This window comes from Patagioenas fasciata, chromosome Z, assembly GCF_037038585.1.
Source record: "Patagioenas fasciata isolate bPatFas1 chromosome Z, bPatFas1.hap1, whole genome shotgun sequence".
NCBI lineage: Eukaryota > Metazoa > Chordata > Aves > Columbiformes > Columbidae > Patagioenas > Patagioenas fasciata.
The window spans coordinates 35,639,368-35,659,199 of NC_092560.1; the positions used below are offsets into that span (position 1 = coordinate 35,639,368).

The window sequence follows — 19,832 nt, forward strand, 5'->3', positions numbered from 1 at the left end:
ACTGCAGCTACAACACAAAAGTTGTTTCACTTATTCCTACAGACTTCTCAACATGTAGCATCATCCAACAAATTACTAAAACCGTCATAGGCTGAACCACAACTGAGTCATCATGCACATCTTCAGTTCCATTCCTGAAGATCAAAGGTAAAATTTCACTTTGTTCAACATGAAGTCATCAGAGTTTAAAACCCATTTGACTTCATCACATAAAGCCTGGAACTGTCACTGAACACCTTACATGTCTGTAAACTATTATATAAAATCCTTTGAAAGTTAATATCTGTGCCTTCTAAACTGCTTTACACCAAAAGAGTAATTTGCCTTTTCAGACAAGTCATCATCTCATAAGACAATATTAGACAAAGAGTTCTTTTTAGGAAGGGTATGATTAAATGGCTTTGGATGCAGCTAAATGCCTGATTTAAAACCACTATATTTGCCTAATTTAAGACAGTGGCAAAAAAGAAAACTTCTGTACTTTTTCATATACCATACAAAATGAAAAATACAGCATTATCATAGATGATAAGTGCTGCAAACACTATAACATTACTAGAGAATTTTGATCAGCCCATTAAACTGGTTAGTGAGGCCTGAACTGTGTTAAACACATATCCATTACATCTACAGACTGCTGTAATTAAGCTTTCTGCACTTTATTGCCATAAAATAACTCTTCACGAACAGTGCAACATTTTACAAATTTCTTTCAATGAAATAAAATTAAATACACATTTTCTAATAAAGCCACTATAACAAGGATATTAACCACAACCTTTAAAATTCCTGAATTGCTGTTTAAAGTAAATTTGCTCATCACAGAATGACTGACTGATTTTTTTTAAGTTAGCTGTAAACCAGGTACTCAGAGCTGCCTATTTTTAATGGAATGTCTCAAATGAGAAGGAAAACTGCTTGAATACACACTTGAAACACTTGAATGTCACTCAATGTTCGAACAACGAGACTTGCCTTAACAATTACATTTGTGCATTTTATGAACAGACTAAACAGAAATAATCAATCTAAAACCAGAAAAAGGTTAATCTCATATTACTGTACATCCTTATATGTAAATTAATAATTATTATAAGGTTTTGGACTGTAGTCTAGCTCTAGTATTTACAGCGTAATAGGTAAAATACATTTCTGGTACCACATTACTGCCTGAGATAGTGGGAGCTGCAATTACGGAACTACTCATGAGCAAGAAACACCAGGTTATGGAACTAATTGCTTAAAGTCAGGTATTACTCCATCTGAAAGTAGATGAAATTCCAGCAGCAGTCATCCAGGAAAAACACTGTACATGCAGAAAGCCTCATGATAAATTCCCTCTGCAAATACGAAGGCACTAAATACAACATCTCAAAGGAAAATGAGAAAAAAAATACAGAATATTAGAAATTCTATGTAAGGTGGAAGTTGAGACAGGCTACTTAAGAGGAATGCATGAAACATCACCCACATGAGCACAAATGGAAGTCAGAGCTGGAGTTGCAGGGGAACAAGAAGAGCTTCTGTAGGCATGGTAGCATCAAAAATCAGCCAAGGTAACTATGTGAGTTCCTGGTGAATAACGCACGAGATCAAGCAGTAACTGACATGGAAAAGGTACAACAAAGGACATAGAAAGGCTGAAATATTATTCAGTGCCTTCTTTGCCTTGCTCTTTATTGCCAAGGTCTGTTCTCAGGCCCACCAGGGTTCCTGTTAGAGTCTGTGGGACTGAATTACTGCTCACAGTAGAGGATGACAGGGTGAGAGACCAAATTAGCAAACCAGAATTTGGCAAGTCTCAAAGGACAAGACGGGATGTATCCAAGCATGCTAAGGAATCACTGTGATACAAGTCTCTTCTTTGGAAGGTCACAGCAATCAAGTAAAGTATCTGACATGAAGACCAGAAAAATGCAAATGTCACACCCCTCTTCAAGAAAGAGGATCCAGGGAACTACAAGCCATCCAGTCTATGGGAAGACTACAGTGCAAGTCATCCTGGAAGTCTTTTGTATTCACATGAGAGGTAGTGGCTGACCAACCTGATGGATAGTTGACTCAATAAATGAGTGGAGAGCAAAGACTGTAATCTACCAAAAATCTAGGAAGTTTTTGACAGCCTACCACAGTGTCCTTGTTATCCTCAACTAGTTAAAGAGTAGTTGCAGGAAAAACAGAGAACAACTTGTCTCAGAGATGGCTGGAGAAGCTGAGGAATAACTAACCTTGAAAACGCAGAAAACCTGGCAACATTAGGCCCTGAGTAACCTGATCTTCAACAGGCAATTAGAGCATACGACCTCAAAAGCACTTGTCCAATCTACGTTATTCTATCATTCTAGAATACACAAGGGAAGTTCATCTTGTATGATATTACCTTCAGTCAATCAGACAGGTCCAGCTGTTTCAATAAAAGAAGGTTTTGCTTCTCTTTAAACATCAGTGAGTTTGCTTCTACAACTGATCCCTGGACTCAGATTCCAAGTCTGCTTTAGTCAAAAGCAGCCTAGATGGCTCAAATTGTAGGTCTTTCCTAGTCTTTTTGTTTTGACTAAAATAAAGAAGAGTTTGCACAAGCTGTTCTGCAAGCAGATCTAAATGAGTGATGACTTCTGGCAGGAAGGCAAGACAGGCAGCTGAGGGCAGGATAGTAAGCAGTAATCTCTTCTCTCAGCGCAGCTGCTTGTAATACGCTGACACCCTTCCAAGTAACTATTTAAATTGTTTAACCAACCACATCAGGAAAAAGTGCATCACGGCTCGGTCACCAGAACTTGCATTCAATGAAGCAACTGTTATTTGTCAGGTAACACAAGAGACTCAAATTAGCTAGTGTGAGTGAGGTAAGGAGTACGGACTGAGGGAGCAGAAAATCAAGAAAATACATGAGTTTTGTCAGCGCTTCCACTTCCCCTACTGCTTAGAGAATCCACAATTGCAGACACTGGTAACGATGTAATGGTCATTTTTGAAAAATGGTACTTAGATCATGTGAACAACACGTAACCATCAAGTCACTGTTACATTAGAATCTACACATCCCTCTGTGCAAGATCAACTCAGTGCTACAAGTACTGAACAAAGACTGTAACAGAGCAGGGGCTTAAAGAGAGGAAAGATCACACATATTCATAAAAGGAAAATCCACCAAGAGTTATTAAAAATATATAAACCACATCCAGCTCAGAAAATCCCTAATCCAAAAAACAGAGACTAGGAAAGTAATAAAGTGAGGTATAATTCATATACAGTTGCCCTGTGGGAGACAAGACACAAGACTAGACAGACTTTTGAGGTAAACAATACAAGCTCTTTGGTTCTAAAGGTTCACTTAGTCAAATAAGCCTCACCTTTAAGCAAGAGAATCAGATGGAAAACCATCACCTCTATCCACTCCTGTACTTAAAAGTTTAAATTTGGGTCTATGGACTTCAACCAATTATTAAACTTGTCTGTGGTTCAAACAACTGTTGAAGATATTTAGACTGTGTGAACATCAGGAGATGAAATAATTAACAAACTCACAAAGTTTAGCCTACTTCAGATTCAATAAGAAAGTATTTTTCTTTTTTTTGATGTAAAATTGTCTTCTTGTTTCACTATGAAGAAAACAAGACTAGCCTATAAAATTGTGAACCTAAGACTGTGTCAGGAACAAAGACTTCTAATAACATCCACATCTGTGGCTTTGGGAATCATTAAGGGATCAGAGAGAAAAACAAGGAGACCATTAAATGGTTTGTACAACCGTCAACCAGTGGAAACTATACATGAGAGATCCACAATTCAAGCTGCATTTACTCAATCAGGAGTACTCTTACTTCCTCTATGAGCTTCCTGCAATTCCTTTGCCAGTTCAAAACCTTGTTTACTTCCATAGTGTATCAAAACTCAGCTTCATTTGAAGTATCATTCAACTATTCTTCAAATCAAATAATGTTTGTTATAAAGATCAGAAGCGTGAGAGTATTGAAAAATGCTATTTTTTCTCCACCTAGAATATGTTGGGAATGCCAATGGCAGCCTTCGTCCTGAGGAAAGGTACAATGGGTTTAGATTATGGTGCATATGATCAGCCTTCACACCTTTGTTGATCAGAGTATAAGGATGACCCTTCAAGCAAAGACTTCACTGTCTAAACGTCAAAGACAATGTTTCTACTCCATGTTTCTGATTTGCTGTCCCTCTATATCTTTTGTTAGTTCCACTCTGCTTCCATTTAGTAAAAATATCAGTGTAATGCTTTTAGTTTTCATTTCATCCTGTCCATGAAGTCTCACTCAGTACTGAAAGACTTAATCTGGTCTTTTAACTAGAGCAGCAATGTCAGCCTCTCGTGTTGTGAAATGAGCACCTTTGTGTCCTCTTCTCTGATACACCTCATGTTGGAAAGTAGTCTTCTAGAGACATTCACTAAATTCTTCAAATTGGGCCTTAAATGTTCCTTCACTCTGACATCTAAGGAAAAGTGAAAAGACTACATCACAAGTATACTAAAACCATCACTTATCATACCAAATAAGGTGGTCTCATGGTTTCCTTATATTTTGAAATCACATATCACATCTCTTAACATTTATACTTGCACTTATATTGTAAGTATTTTCAATCAGGGACACCCACTTTGCTCCCATTTGCACCTTGCCTCCAACACCAGGCTTCTTGTCCATACCAGAGTATTGATGTGCTACAACAGTAGAAATGAATGACATCAAATGTTTTTAAAAGGATCGTTTTGTTATTACAGATTCTAGCAAATCTTCTCAAGTACTCAGTTCTATTCTTAGTGTGCTAGCTTTGCAGTTACAGAAGAAAACCTGTCTTATTCAAAAATTCAAAAATAATTGAAAACTCCCTTGAAATCACTTCTTCAAATACTATAGAGATAAAGCAGGACAAAATAATTTGAGTTTGGGCTGCTAAAACGTTTTTTGAAAATCACATACAAATTGAGTTCATGAACTTTAAAGCAAATGGCAAATTAACAAACTGCCTTCCATTCCATCATTGCAGACCAATTGTCCAGGCAGAATCATGGAATTATAGAACAGTTTGGGTTGGAAAGGACCTTCAAAGTTCATCTAGACCAACCCCCGCCATGAGCAGGGACATCTTCAACTGGATCAGGTTGCTCAGAGCCCTGTCCAGCCTGGCCTTGATTGTTTCCAGGGATGGGGCAGTTACTACCTCTCTGGGGAACCTGGGCCAGTGTTTTGCTACCCCTGTTGTAAAAAATTTCTTCCTCATGTCTAGCCTGAATCCCCCTCTTTGAGTTTAAAACCATCACCCCATGTCCTATCACAACAGTGCCTGCTAAAATGTTTGTCCTCATCTTTCTTATAGGGCCCTTTTAAGTAGTGAGAAGCTGCAATAAGGTCTCCAAAGAGCCTCCTCTTCTCCAGGTACAAACAAGTAATTTTTTTCTAATATATACAGCCTAATTCTACTGCACTAGCTTCATCATATAACACTCCAACACTGATTCATATGGCTATAAAACAAGAAGCTGACGTGGACCACAGTTCAATCATTTTTCTTCCACTGAGACAATGTGATTCATGTAATAGACAATTTCTAAACATCTGACAAATGATTCCACATGAACTCCCCCATAAAATAAGGATTAAAGTATGATACAAATCCTTAGCTGGCCAGAAGACTTGACATACAAAGGAACATTAGGGCCAAAGAAGAAGTGTTCTAACACAAAAGGTATTCAGTAGAAATCTAATCAGAAATCCTGAAATTACCACCTTATTTGTACACATAAGTGCTGAAGCATTTTCCTAAAAGATGTGCTATTTTGATAAATCATACTGGTATGATACATTGTCATTTCACAGTTTATTTATTAATGAAGCTGTTTTCCAGCCACAGTCATTTTACCTCTGTGTTTCTGTTCAAATTCTACATTTCACAGTGCAAAACAAAACCAATTTGGCTGTTTCTACCCTCCTTCGTCTTTAAAGTGTTTCTAGTCATCCTAAGGAGTGTGAGGTGTTCAAAATTAACATGTCATCCCTTACAAGCTAAAAATTACACACTGCTGTGTGTAACCCCTGCACTAGATGGAAGGCTGCTGGAAAGGCTGGATCCTACATGGAGACACCAAACCCAAAAGAAAAAAGGTTCCTTTCACATTTGTCTCTTCACATCTGTGTGCACATGGCTTCTGATGATACAGTATAGCCTTTTCTGCAGACAAAACTCATGCCATGATTGAGTAATGTTGTGTATAAGGGAATGCAAAACTAACTGCAACATTTAAAATATTTTAATAACTATTTTTTCTGATTTATCTATCTCTTATACACCTATTTATCTATTTTATCTATCTTATCTCTAATTCTTAATTATTTATATTATAATAACAGTTAATCATTCTCAAGCATTTACTTTTCAGGAAACTCCCTAGCCTGGTACAACCTTTGGACTACTACCTGTACTGGTCCTCCATGTGGGTGGCGATAAGGTTGTGACCCATAATGCAAGGGCAATCAAAAGAGACTTCAGGGCCTTTGGAAGGTTGGTAAGGGAACCATGTGTACAGGTTATTTTCTCATCTCTCCTTTCAGTTCCAGGCAGTGACATAAGAAGTAGACAGGTGCACTCTATTAATACATGGCTCTGTGCCTGCTGTCACCACCACAATTTTTGCTTTTTTGATAATGGGATGGCCTACATGGCACCGGGTTTGCTGGCACTGGATGGAGTTTACCTTTCTCACAGGGGAAGAGGATCTATACACACAAGCTAGCAGGGCTCATTGACAGAGACTTGAACTACATACGATGGGGGAAGGCGTCGATACCAGACTCACCCGTGACAAGCTGTGGGATGAGACACCAAGCACAGAAGAATGAGGTGAAAAAGGCTTTAAAATGATGAGCTTGGGCTGTTGAGTCCAGAGTGGTGATGGTCACACAATCATGTCCAACTGAGGAATAAGCCACGCCAACCAGAGCTGTGATAAATATTCCTCAGCTGCCTCCCAAGATGAGAAGCAGAAGGCCAACTACCTCAAGGGTACATATGGCTGCACTGGATTGTTCAAAACCCCTCATGAGAAACCCACAGGCTCGATCACTTCTCTGAAGTGTTTGTACACCAACGCACGCAGCATGGGGAATAAACAGGAAGAATTAGAGATCTATGTGTGGTCACAGGGCCACAATCTCATTGCTATTACGGAGGTGTGGTGGGACAGCTTACGTGACTGGAACGTTGTCAAAGGTGGATATATATTTTTCAGGAAAGATGGGCCAGCAAAGCAAGGTTGCGCTTTATGTGAGAGAGCAACTCAAATGTATTGAATTCTGCCTAGCAAGGGATAATGAATGAGTTGAGTCCTTATGGGTAAAAATTAAGGGACAAGCCAGCAAAGGGGACCCTGTCATGGGTGTTTACTACAGGCCACCTGATCAGGAGGGAGAAGTTAATAAGGCTTTGTATGGATAGCTGGAAGTAGCCTCATGATCACATGCCCTGGTTCTCATGGGAGACTTCAATCACCCTGACATCTGCTGGGAAGACAACACAGCTAGAAACACACAGTCTGGGAGGCTCCTACAGATCAGTGACGAAAACTTCTTGACACAGGTGGTGAAGGAGTCAACAAGGAGAGGTGTGCTGCTGGACCTTGTCCTAACAAACCAAGAAGAACTGGTTGGAGACGTGAGGGCTGGGGACAGCCTCAGCTGCAGTGCCCACGAGATGGTGGAGTTCAGGATCCTGCGTGGAGGAAGCAGGACAATAAGTAGGACTAAAACCATGGACTTCAGCAGGGCAAACTTTGGCCTCTTCAAGGTCCTGCTTGGAAGAGTCCCATGAGTTAGGGCTCTAGAAGGCAGGGAGGTCCAAGAGAGCTGGCTAATATTCAAACATCACTTCCTCCACACTCAAGACTGATGCATCCCTATGAGGAAGAAATCGAGTAAAGGGAGTATGAGGCCAGCATGGATGAGTAAGGAGCTCCTGTCAAAACGCCGGTGAAAGAAGGATGTTTCCATAATTCGGAAAAAGGGACAGACTGCCTGGGAGGAATACAAGGAGGCTGTATGTATGCAGGGATACAGTGAGGAAGGCCAAGCTCCACTTGGAATTAAATCTGGCCAGGGATGTCTAGGACAACAAGAAGGGCTTCTTCAAGTACATCAGCAGCAAAAGGAAGATCAGGGAAAACGTAGGTCCGCTGCTGAATGAGGAGTGTGCCATGGTGACGGATGACACAGAGAAGGCAGAGTTACTGAACGCCTTCTTCTACTTCCATCTTTACTGCTAAGGCTGGTCCTCAGGAATCCCAGACCCCAGAGGTAGGAGAGAAAGTCTGGAAAAAGGAAGACTTTCCCTTGGTCAAGGAGGATCAGGCTAGAGATCATTTAGGCAAACTGCACATCCACAAATCCATGGGTGCCAATGGGATGCACGCACGAGTGCTGAGAGAGTTGGCAGATGTTATTGCTAAGCCGCTCTCCATCATCTTTGAAAGGTCGTGGAGAATAGGAGAGGTGCCCAAAGACTAGAAGAAAACCAGTGTCACTCAGTCTTCAAAATGGCAAGAAGGACAACCCAGGAAACTACAGGCCAGTCAGCCTCACCTCCATCCCTGGAAAGGTGATGGAACAACTTATTCTGGATGTCATCTCCAAGCATGTGGAGGAAAAGAAGATTACAAGAAGTAGTCAGGATGGATTCACCATGGGGAAATCATGTTTGACCAACCTGATAGCCTTCTATGATGGTATGACTGGCTGGGTAGATGATGGGAGAACAGTGGATGTTGTCTACCTTGACTTCAGCAAAGTTTTTGACACCCTGTCTCACAACATCCTCACAGGCAAGTTCAGGAGGTGTGAGTTGGATGAATGCACAGTGGGATGGATCAAGAACTGGCTGGATAGCATAGCTCAAAGGGTTGTGATCAATGGTGCAGTCTGGTTGGAGGCCTGTAGTTAGTGGGGTTTCCCAGGGGTCAGTATTAAGTCCAGTCCTGTTCAACCTGTTCATCAGTGACCTGGATGAAGAGACTAAGTGCACCCTCAGCAAGTTTGGTGATGATACCAAACTGAGAGGAAAGGGTTGGCACACCAGAAGGGTGTGCTGTCATTCAGTGAGACCTGAACAGGCTGGAGGACTGGACAGAGAAGAACCTGATGAAATTCAACAAGGGCAAGTGTGGACTCCTTTACCTGGGGAGGAATAACACAAGGCGTCAGTACAGGTTAGGGGTGGACCTGCTGGAAAGCAGCACTGCAGAGAGTTCTGGTCCACAACACGTTCAACCACATTCACAATGTGCCCTTGTGGTCAAGGCAGCCAGTGATATCCTGGGGTGCATTAAGAAGAGTGTGACCAGCAGGTCGAGGGAGGTTATCTTCTCCCTCTACTCTGCCCTGGTGAGGCCGCACCTGGAGAACTGTACCCAGTTCTGGGCTCCCCAGTTTAAGAAGGATAAGGAATTACTGGAAGGAGTCCAGTGGTGGGCTATGAAGATGATCAGGGGTCTGGAGCATCTTTCTTAGGAGGAGAGACTGAGGGAGCTGAGTCTGTTCAGCCTGGAGAAGAGAAGGCTGAGAGGGGATCTCATCAATGTTTACAGCTATCCCAAGGGTGGGTGTCAAGAGGATGGGATCAGACTCCTGTCAGTGGTGCCAAATGAAAGGATGAGGGGCAATGGGCACGGACTGAAGCATAGGAGGTTCCATCTGAACATGAGCAGAAGCTTCTTTACTTTGAGGGTGACAGAGCACTGGAACAGGCTGCCCAGAGAGATTGTGGAGACTCCTTCTCTGGAGACGTTCAAAATCCACCTGGACACATTCCTGTGTCCTCTAGGTGAACCTGCTTTAGCAGGTGGGTTGCATTAGATGATCTCCAGAGGTCCCTTCCAACCATTCTGTGATTCTGTAATTTCTAAGGCTTGACAGTTGCAAGCAATCCAGCACAAGCCATGCCCATCATGTTTTTTTCCTGATCAGTTCAAGAAAACAGTTCTTTATTTCTGAGTTAATAAGCCTATATGAGCAAAACCAAACGTACCTGAAAGGACATGCTGGCACGGTGACTAATCACATCTTCATACTGATTTAGGACATACAATGCTGAAAACCATCTCACTATTATAGGAGGTTTCTCTTGCCAGCTATAGTTTGTTATTTCACTTCTCAATCTGCTACAGTCACTAAAAAACCTTTGCCTTTTTTGAATGCAAAGATAAAAAGAAAGGGGGCTGAAGTAAGCCACATCAGCTATGTTCCACTGATTACCACAATACTGACAATGTTTCATTTTTCAGAAGATTTACAGTCATTTTTCAGCTCCTCCATTTCAATAAACAAGGTTTCACCTGCTAGATTTTCTGGAAAGTGAGAAAACACTTTCTGTTGTTTTTGAGATGACTATAAATCCCTCTGAGCTTCTTCGATGATGGTCTTCTCTTTTCAGTGAGATAACTGTTGTAAGCAAACTGTGGTGTATTTGTTGAGACGAGTCAACTGTCTCTCCCTCATACCCTCAAACACTGCATAAAACTTCTCAGTCCTGAAGTTAGTGTGTAACAGTAACATCACTGGCTTAGAGTAGTGATCAGCAGCATGGACATTTACTACAGCTCAAATGTAAACTAACAACCTGCATGCCATACCAACAGGAAATACCATTACTAACATCCTGCATGCAATGAAAGCAAACACTTCTACTGTAATTGGTAGTCCTAAAAAAGGAGAAAGAAAAAAGATAAAGAAGGATATTTAACAAGCATCGGTAATATTTTTGCATCTATTTTTGTTTTGAAATTCTAACAGGTAAACATTTAAAGAAACACAAATATCACTCAGCACCAGACAAAACACAGATACTTTGCTAATCTTTTAGAAAGTTTGATTGTCAAGAATTGAAAAAAAAAAAAAAAATCATTATTTCAACTTCCTCATCAGTAGAAGCTGGTTTTGGTGGCTACAGATCTTTGTTGACTAAATTATACTTTCTTTCTTAGCAACTAGATAATTCATGTAATTTACTGTTTTCCGAAACACTTAGTAAGAATTTTGGTGTCATCAGCTTCTAGATTTTTCAAAATGCAGTTTCACAAACTGTTTCTAAAATAAAAAATTCAAGTAGGAATTATCATAAATTCATCCAGAAAAATACATGTTAAAACTAAAACAGAAAAACAAAATCACTCTTAAAGCACCTATGGAATTACCATTCACCTAAAAACATGAATGTATGCATGCACGCACACATATAAAACAGTCTGCACAAGCCGGAAATAAAAGTTATTGTAAAGTGCTAATTCTTACATTTGTAATTAATAAAAATGCTTTTGGCACAGTACCAATCCCTTCAACCCCATCCTTTTTTTCTCACTTAGAATATTAGATAAGCTGTTGCAGAATATCAAATCCAAGGGAGTAGCAAGATCTAATTTTATCGAGGCATTAGAAATATAAGCTTTTACATATCAAAGAAAAATTTCTAAGATTTTGCAATATACTCCAATTATTTGTCCTTCAAAGTGATTATTATCTCTAACTAAATCACAATGTTACATTTTCTTTTCTGCACAAAACAATACACAGTTCAAGTAATTCTCTCTCTCCTATGCTTTCACTGTGCATTCACTGAACTAATGCTTATCATCTCTACTTACAGTAATTCAAAAGAGCAAGCATAGTAAGCAACAGCGATGCATCTTAGGGCATGACTCCAAGTTAGGAACAGTTGAAGTTACAGTAGACATCAGTATCAAGCCATTAAAATTATTTGGATTCACCATAATATTATGTGCTTTCTTTATTAAGTTATCTCCTAAGATTCAATTTTGTTGGATCCATTAAAATATCCACAGTAACTATGGTATAGGCTTCTACAAATCTAACGTAGGTTACATAGTTCATTAAAATCTCAGTTCCAGGTAAACAGCAGAGTTCTGAGTTGTGTGAAATTCCATTCTAATTATTTGGAGTCATTCATATTGCTTCCATCACAGGCCAAGTTTAAGCAATCAAAATTTCAGTGATATCAAGCACAGATAAACAATATGGACTTTATATTAGGGATATTTATGCTTGATTATCTTATCTGCAAAGTTCTATTGACAATTGATAATGAAGCTTAAGAGGTCTGCTTTCTAAGAAGACTGAAAGTAATGGACTAAAAGTACACTTCTGTTATCTATTTTTTAATATTGCAAACATGAATTTGAGCTATAATAATGAAATAAGCAGAGGGCTTCTAAAAAGCTTCTGTATTTTCCCCAAGGTGTAGGATTTTCAAACTGATGTACTATTTTGTTGGTTACTTTCTGTTTCTGTACCGTTAAACTACAGGTACGATGGCAGGGCATTACAAAATAGCCCTTGAAACAATACTACATTAAATTTACCAACTGTATCAAGACAGATTCTACCTAGTTTCATATTCAACATCTTACTTCCCCAAAAAAGATAAACAGAGGAGAATGTGATGCATTATTGAGTCAATCTGGCTTTTCCTTAACCATATGTTGTAAAGATCGACTTACTTAGGTAAAAAGGCTTGTATATTTTCTAAATTATCCCAAGTCTTTAATACAATAAGTCAGGCATTAAAAAAAATATTTTTAACACCTTAAGAAAATCACTTTGTAGAAGTGAGTACCTTGCTTACTTCTGATTTGTGTTTAAAGGTAGTAGATTTTAAGGTTCTGCTTTTTGACTTGGCTATATTAAATCAGGCACATACTTGTTTGGGAGGTAATGCACAAACCAGCCCTATCCACCATTAAAAGAATGTACTAGATCACAGTGATAAATGATATAGATATAACTGCCAGACCATGAAAATATCTGACAAGCAGGTGCTCTAAATATTTGACTCATAATAGGATATAATGAAGAGCTGAATACAGCATAGTATTTTTAATGTTTTTGTGTAAGGAAATAATACTTAGCAGGCCGATATTCAAAAGACAGAATCATAAGTAACTTCCGACAAAGAATGTCAGTGATTACTAAAAATGAAAATATCAGTCATATGGAGGTGTGTTCTATTTAGAAGAAATTATATTCAAACGCAGTTAGTTCTTGGAAAACATTTTCCTCCTACACACATTCTTAAAGCTGACTTTTTCATTACGGAAATGATTACTACTATTACACCACTTCCATATTTCTACATTGCCATCCCAGTAATTGATGTAATTTACTTTAATCAGACACACAAAAATCAATGAGCTACACTGCGGATAGTTCATGTCCCAATATTGTACTTCTGCAATAGTGCAGATTGGTCTGGAGTTCTTTTATACATTTGCAAAACAGGCAAAAATATCCCTACACTACACTTCATGCTTATCTGAAGATTGAAAATAAAACAATAACACCTTTTATGCAGAAAAAAATATTCACATTCTTTAACATAACCTATAATTATTTCGTAAAATAACTATGTCACTATACTTTGCTAAAGCTGACTTTTTGTGGCTGAAATCCTTCAAAGATACTATGTTCACCTACTAAAATCTCTAAATATCAGGAAAGTATCAAAAAGCAAAATCAATATCATCTCAACTTTGCCCTGGAAATTTCAGAAGCATGGTACCTTGCAAATCTCTTGCTCCCTAAATGTGACTGTTCACAATAATCCCATTTTCAATAAGAAACGGCTGCTTTTAAGATAATCTCAGAACACATTTTGCTTGTAAAGCACGGAAAAAATCTGCAACTGAGCAGGCAAATTCATGTCAACCTCCACTATGGCAGTACTATCATTTGACTATTATTCTACACTTACTTGTAAGGATAATGCCACTTTCCTTTCTGCTGGTCAAGTTGGTTTACTGATGTGACAGCCTAAGGCAAACTCCCTTTGGTACCAATCCACTACCTGCACACTTATGTCACATACCTTGTATTTGGTTAAGCAGTACAACTGAAGTTTTGAACCAAACCTACTACCATCAATAACGGAATATGAAAGTGACTATCCACAACACACAAAGAAGAAAGAAGGTAGAAATCATAAACCACTCTTGTTTAAAAGATTAAACCACCTTTCTTTAAAAAAATAACTCATCCATGTAATGAAACTTGTGAAGTAGAGGCTTTGCCAGAGGTGATAACCTGAAGTCCTATAAAATCAAGAAACAAGAGACTGAAAAAGATAACCAATTCAAAAAATAGCATGAGACTGCAATAATATCTTGTTCTACTGTGTTTTCAGAAAAGCCAACATTTTTCCATTGACCCATCATACACTACCAGCTGTCATTTTTTTGGTCTACTTTGAAAGTACTACTTCCTTTTTCTATGCAGGGGGAAGGAAAAAAACTGAAACCAGAGTTAGATTCACATACACATTTAATATGTTTCTTTATGTTGTGCTAGTACTTGTGCTTACAACATGCAATCTCTACTTTATCCTGAGAAGCAAACAAACATGTTTTCCCTGTCTTTCTATACTTCATCCAACCGCCAAAATCACAGAATCACTGACTGTTTGAAATTGGAAGGCACCTCTGGAGATCATCTTATCCAACACCCCTGCTCAAGAAGGGTCACCTAGAAAAGATTCTCCAGGACCATGTCCAGATCAAGGAATTCTGAAGACCAGGCTTTTCTCAAGCAGGAGCTGGCTCCTGCATGACAGGATGAGTGAATGGACACCTCACAAACCTCCCGAAATGTATGTCAACTGACAAAACTGGAACTGATAGAAGTCTGACAACTATTTTATTCTGCTCACCAGAAAGATAAACGGCTCTTCAACAGCAAAACATAGCTTTTAATGATCTTGTTTGCTTGCTTTCTTCTTGTTTTTAAACAAATATGTATTTTCCTGTGGGAAGATATCCTGGGGTTTTTGGAGGGCAGGTGCACGGAGTGTTAGGGTTGTTTTTTAAAAAGGAAAGAATAGAAAATTTTTGTGACTGTCATCGGTTCCTTATTTATAACCACCTCTTCTCTAGGAGGCGAAAAACATATAACATGTTGTCTTTACAGATACTGTAAATTTAGGTTTCCATTAAGAAAAGTATTGTAAGGATAAAGTCACAGTGAAGGCCAAAGAGAAGTAGAGTCATATCACCAGGAACAAAAGAAAACAGTCTTGCCTAGAGACATTACGTATGTATTGCAGGAAGTTCAAGAGAATCAGAAAATCTGTAGTTACAATATGTTACACTCCATACTCTAAATTAGAACATACCTTCTACAGAATGTGGAAAGAATTTACTTGAGTTTTAACTCATATTAAAATGGAGAAGTGTGATAAGCTCAGAACAGACAACGTATCAGGCTTTTCCACTACTGGGACCTTTGTCACTTCTAAGACTACAGTAAGTGCTTCTTAATTCACAGGGGCTTATTTTTCTCCTTATGAAGAATGAGCAAGAACAACAATAGCTGCTTCCAATGCCGCCTCTACTACTATTTTTGTACTCCTAGTTTTATTTTATCCCTCTCTATTCCTCAATTCAAGATTGAAAAAGTTAAGGTTTTTTATGGTCACAGTGCTATGCCCTGGGTGACCTCATACTCTGTTGAAGAGGTGATACCCAGAAAGACAGCTGGCACTTCTAAGTGTTCAATATGAAGATTTTTGATCACCGGCAGTATTTATAAAGCCAGCTAGGCATAGCATCCATGTGAACAACTAAAATGTAATAATTCAGTCATTCTATTTCTGTTCCTAATATCAAATCTTGGAGAAGCAGTGAGAAATCTTTCACTGCTATGGGTTTAGTCCCATAGAACTGACAGCCCAATACATCTGAGTTAAAACTGTCTATTCCTTCACTTGAAATAAATTTAACATACAGGCTATACATTGCCTTCTTATTGTCAACTCGTGGCAATTAGTACATGAATCAACTGTCAAATTTCAGGAATTTCTATAAAAGATCAATAGTTACCAGCTAGTTTTCAGGGAGAATTATTATAGCAAAGAGCATTTGGTCTTCAAATTTCTCTTCCATACTGACATTTCTCTTCCATACTGACAGACTGACAGCAGTCAATTCTATATCAACTTTTCTTTCGCCTTTTTTCTTTTTTGTGTGTGTGTGTGTAAAATGAAGATTGAACCGGAACGCAAAGTTTATACTCAAAATAATAAACATATGAACATTTATTCAGATCTTACGACTTACAAAAGAGTTGCCCTAATCTTCTATGTGAGTTGTGATATATCAAAATTTAACAGGAATTACAGGCTAAGTCCATACAATCTACACTTAATAAATTTTATTTCTAAAGCATACTTCTTCTCTCCCTTTTTTTTTTTTTGCCATATTTATGAAGGCTGTGTACAGAGTTATGTTGTACCTCTGTACATTTCAGTAGCATTACAGTGTTTCATACTGTTAGGACAGTCTGTGAAGTTTTGGTATTGGCTACAGAAATGACTACATAAATAATTTTCTATATTTGTCCACACTTGCTACATCTGTTTGAGTTTGTTACCAGAACAAATGACAGCACAGAATTGTAAAATGCCTGTCCCTCCTAAGTAAAGAAAAAAAAAAAAGGCAGACACACCTGTCTGAAAGAACATAAAAACCAGTAACTTCTGCTATGCTCTTATGTTCCGTATTTTACAAAATATTGCCCTTAAATCTTCTGTGCTTGAAGCCTTGTAACACTGACATTATGCATGGGATTCAACCTACTACACCTAGGTATCAAAAGCATTGTGGCTATCAGGGTGTATCTGCAACTCCTCCACTGAAAGTGAGAACACAGAAGTAACCAGAGCCCCAGCCAGACGCTGCAGGGCACAGGACACCACGTTTAGGGACCTGAACCCTACACTCTGTCTTCTGCTTTCAAGAATAGCCTTCTAGGAACTGTATGAAGAGGAAGGTTGGCTCCTTTTTCAAGAAATGAACACTCAAAAACAATTGTGTTCTTGTGCTGCTCCGTGCTTCTGCTTTGATGACGAATACCCAGTGCCTGTATGTCTGAATTCAGAATTGAGCTACCAGTTCACACAGTACTCGGAGAGAAGCTGGAGCGTAAGCTTGCCTATGTTTGAATCCAGGTGTGGTGGCACTCTAAGGGCCTTCTGGAAAGAGGATGGTAGAAAATGTACAGAAAATGCCAGCTTTCTAATTAAAGTACCTCCCCTTCACTGATCTTTCCTAAGAGCACAACAACTTTTCCCACATTTATGGCTGCACTGAGGCTCCCACTACAAGAAAAATGATGGGCAAGTCTGTAATGTAAGACAAATTTAAAACGAAAATTTTTTGTCCGACTCAGGTAGAAGAAGTGACCTGACATGTTTTAATTTTTCTTTCTGTTTAGCAGACATGTAAATTCACTTAAATTTTAGCTGTATTTAAGAGTAAGACACCTGAGAATGGCTTGAAGATTTTGGAAGTGAGGCGTATAAAGACCTACAGTGTACAGTGATAATTCCACACCTAAAATGTTTAAAGCTGTGAACAATATCAAGATTTTTAATTGGTTGTCATTCACCTACTTTTTATAAGACCTACTTTTATACTAGCTCTGCTGGGAGAAGTATCACCTACTGACCCTCTACAAGAAAATAGAGAGCCAGGAGAGGTATTTCCCAAACAAACTTCCCCAGCAAAAGGAGGGGGAAAAGTGACTTAATGACAGAAGAGGAAAACTGCACTTAGCTTATGTGCTTGGTAAGTGCAAATCTTTTGCAAAAGTGTCTTAGAAACTCTTTTGGAATAGCCAATAAAGCAGATATGAAGCTCAGCAAAATGAAAAAAATACCTGCCACACTAATGCCATAGAATAGTGGACTTTTAGAACACTGGAATTTTCAAGAACAACATTCACATGACTCTTCAGATGATTAAACAGCTCTCTTTTACACTTCCTACAATACAAGTGAACTAGTGATTCAGGGTGAGAGGTTTTTCAAACATGTCAGTTTCCGTGTTTCAAAACATCTATGAGTTTAGAAGGCCACCAAACATGAACACATTTCTTTCCTGATGAAACAGAAAAACAGGACCAAAAGAAACTAATAAAAAACAACTATCTGAGTCATGATCACACTATGTACTAACAATAGAATAGTATAATAACATATAAAATACTAATGACATTTCCTTATAAGTAATTTAGAAATGAATACAACTAAAAAGACTTGAATAGCATGTTTTAAAGAAAAACATTTGTGTCCGAAACACTGGAAGATGTAACCAAATCATTTTCATTGGTTTGCCTGGCATGAAAAACCAAGTATGTTCTGCTTCTATGTAATTTACTAGATGAGAATGTCATTCCACATTGTTCATCCCCAGTTTTGGTTTTATGTTCTATCACATATTAGAAGATTACTCACCAGGAATGTACTTTGTTTTTATTCTCTTTTTTTATTACAAAGACTTTGAGGGACAGTCAGCAGATGCAGCGAACAACGAACAGCTTAATTTACTGTGTCACTTGAAAGAATTTGAAAACAAAGGAGACATCAAAAGATGCAATGGGCCAAGTCATCAGAATTTGCTAGTATTCCATACACTGAAAGATTGGATATTATACAAAGCAGCCAGATCTTTTCTTGTTGCATGCAGAATTATATAGCTAACAGTCTCATAAGATAAATATCACTGAACAGAGGAGTATGCAGTAGCTACTGCCCTTTATACAAGTAGAAAATATTGGGTTTAGCAAAAGTCAATGAGAAAGGTGCTATTTTCTGTCCTATTTTGTCATTTTTAATTAAAAATGCATTTGCCTACTATATTTTAAAAAATAACAAGACTTAAAATTAAATTTCATAAATTCCCTTCTAGCACTAAAGAGATGTAAGATGATACTTCTATGGACATCACAACTCACCTCAAAATAGTGTTTGGCCCCTTTAAGGACTTCAGATACAGCATATGAAGCTGCAATTTTCAAAAAACATTCCACCCTCAAATACTGGAAAGCACTTGAGCAAGACTCCCAAAAAATCAGATTAGAAATAAACGCAGTCATTCACTTACAGGGACTTTCCGGATCATTACAAAGAAAGGACATGTTTTCAAATACCATTGCTCAGCCATGGAAGTCCAGGACAGAAGTTGTCTTTTTAAACTAAAGCTCCAAGAAGAACACTACCGATCATGAAACCTGAGAGCAAAAAAAGTGGCAATTCTTTCCACGATTGCAATGGCAGTGACCGTAGGTCAGCTCTACTATCACATGAAGTACCCTAACTCAGAAGCTCCTGAACTGTATTAAATTAGACCTCAAAAAGACCCCAGAACCACCATAGAAAAAAAAAAAAAAACAAAAACTCTTTCTCATTATTAAGCTTTAATCTGTGCTCAGAGATCAGTCTTGTACAAGTCCAGAAAAGCCTTTTCCCATACATACACAAGAGTAGGGTTTACTACATGCGATGATGGTACCTGATACTTCAACCAGAGCCAGCTTGCTGCTACAGGCCAAATTTAATTTTTCTAGACAGCAGATTAAGGGCCAGGATGCTGTGCAGCTTGTACCATAGGTACCATAGGTACAACGAAAAGAAGAAACATCCAGATCTAAAGTAAGGTAAAAGGCTCAGAGCTAGGATGCAGACCAGGAGAGGGATCCCTTTAGAGTTAGGTCTACAGTAGAAACAGAAATATTAGGAACAGCAGCCGCACTGCTAGGAACAGCCAGCTGTGACACTGCAGTAAGAACTGACCCCTGAATTCTCTTTCAATGCCAGCAGCAAGCTCGACTCTCCAGGGCTCTGGCACATGCAAAGTAGAAAAGGGCTAACAGCTATTTTGCTACCCAGAGCACCCTACTGCCCTGAGCGACTGCCTGCCATGCCTGTGGCAAAAGATAAACCTGATTTCAACAAAAACACTGAGGGGTTTGGGGTGT

At 38.6% G+C, this 19,832-nt stretch overlaps 1 protein-coding gene across 4 annotated transcripts in view; it reads right to left on the bottom strand.

The window, feature by feature from the left end:
* AUH (AU RNA binding methylglutaconyl-CoA hydratase) overlaps positions 1-19,832 on the bottom strand; it is a 118,756-nt gene that overhangs the window by 42,062 nt on the left and 56,862 nt on the right. The window lies entirely within an intron of this gene.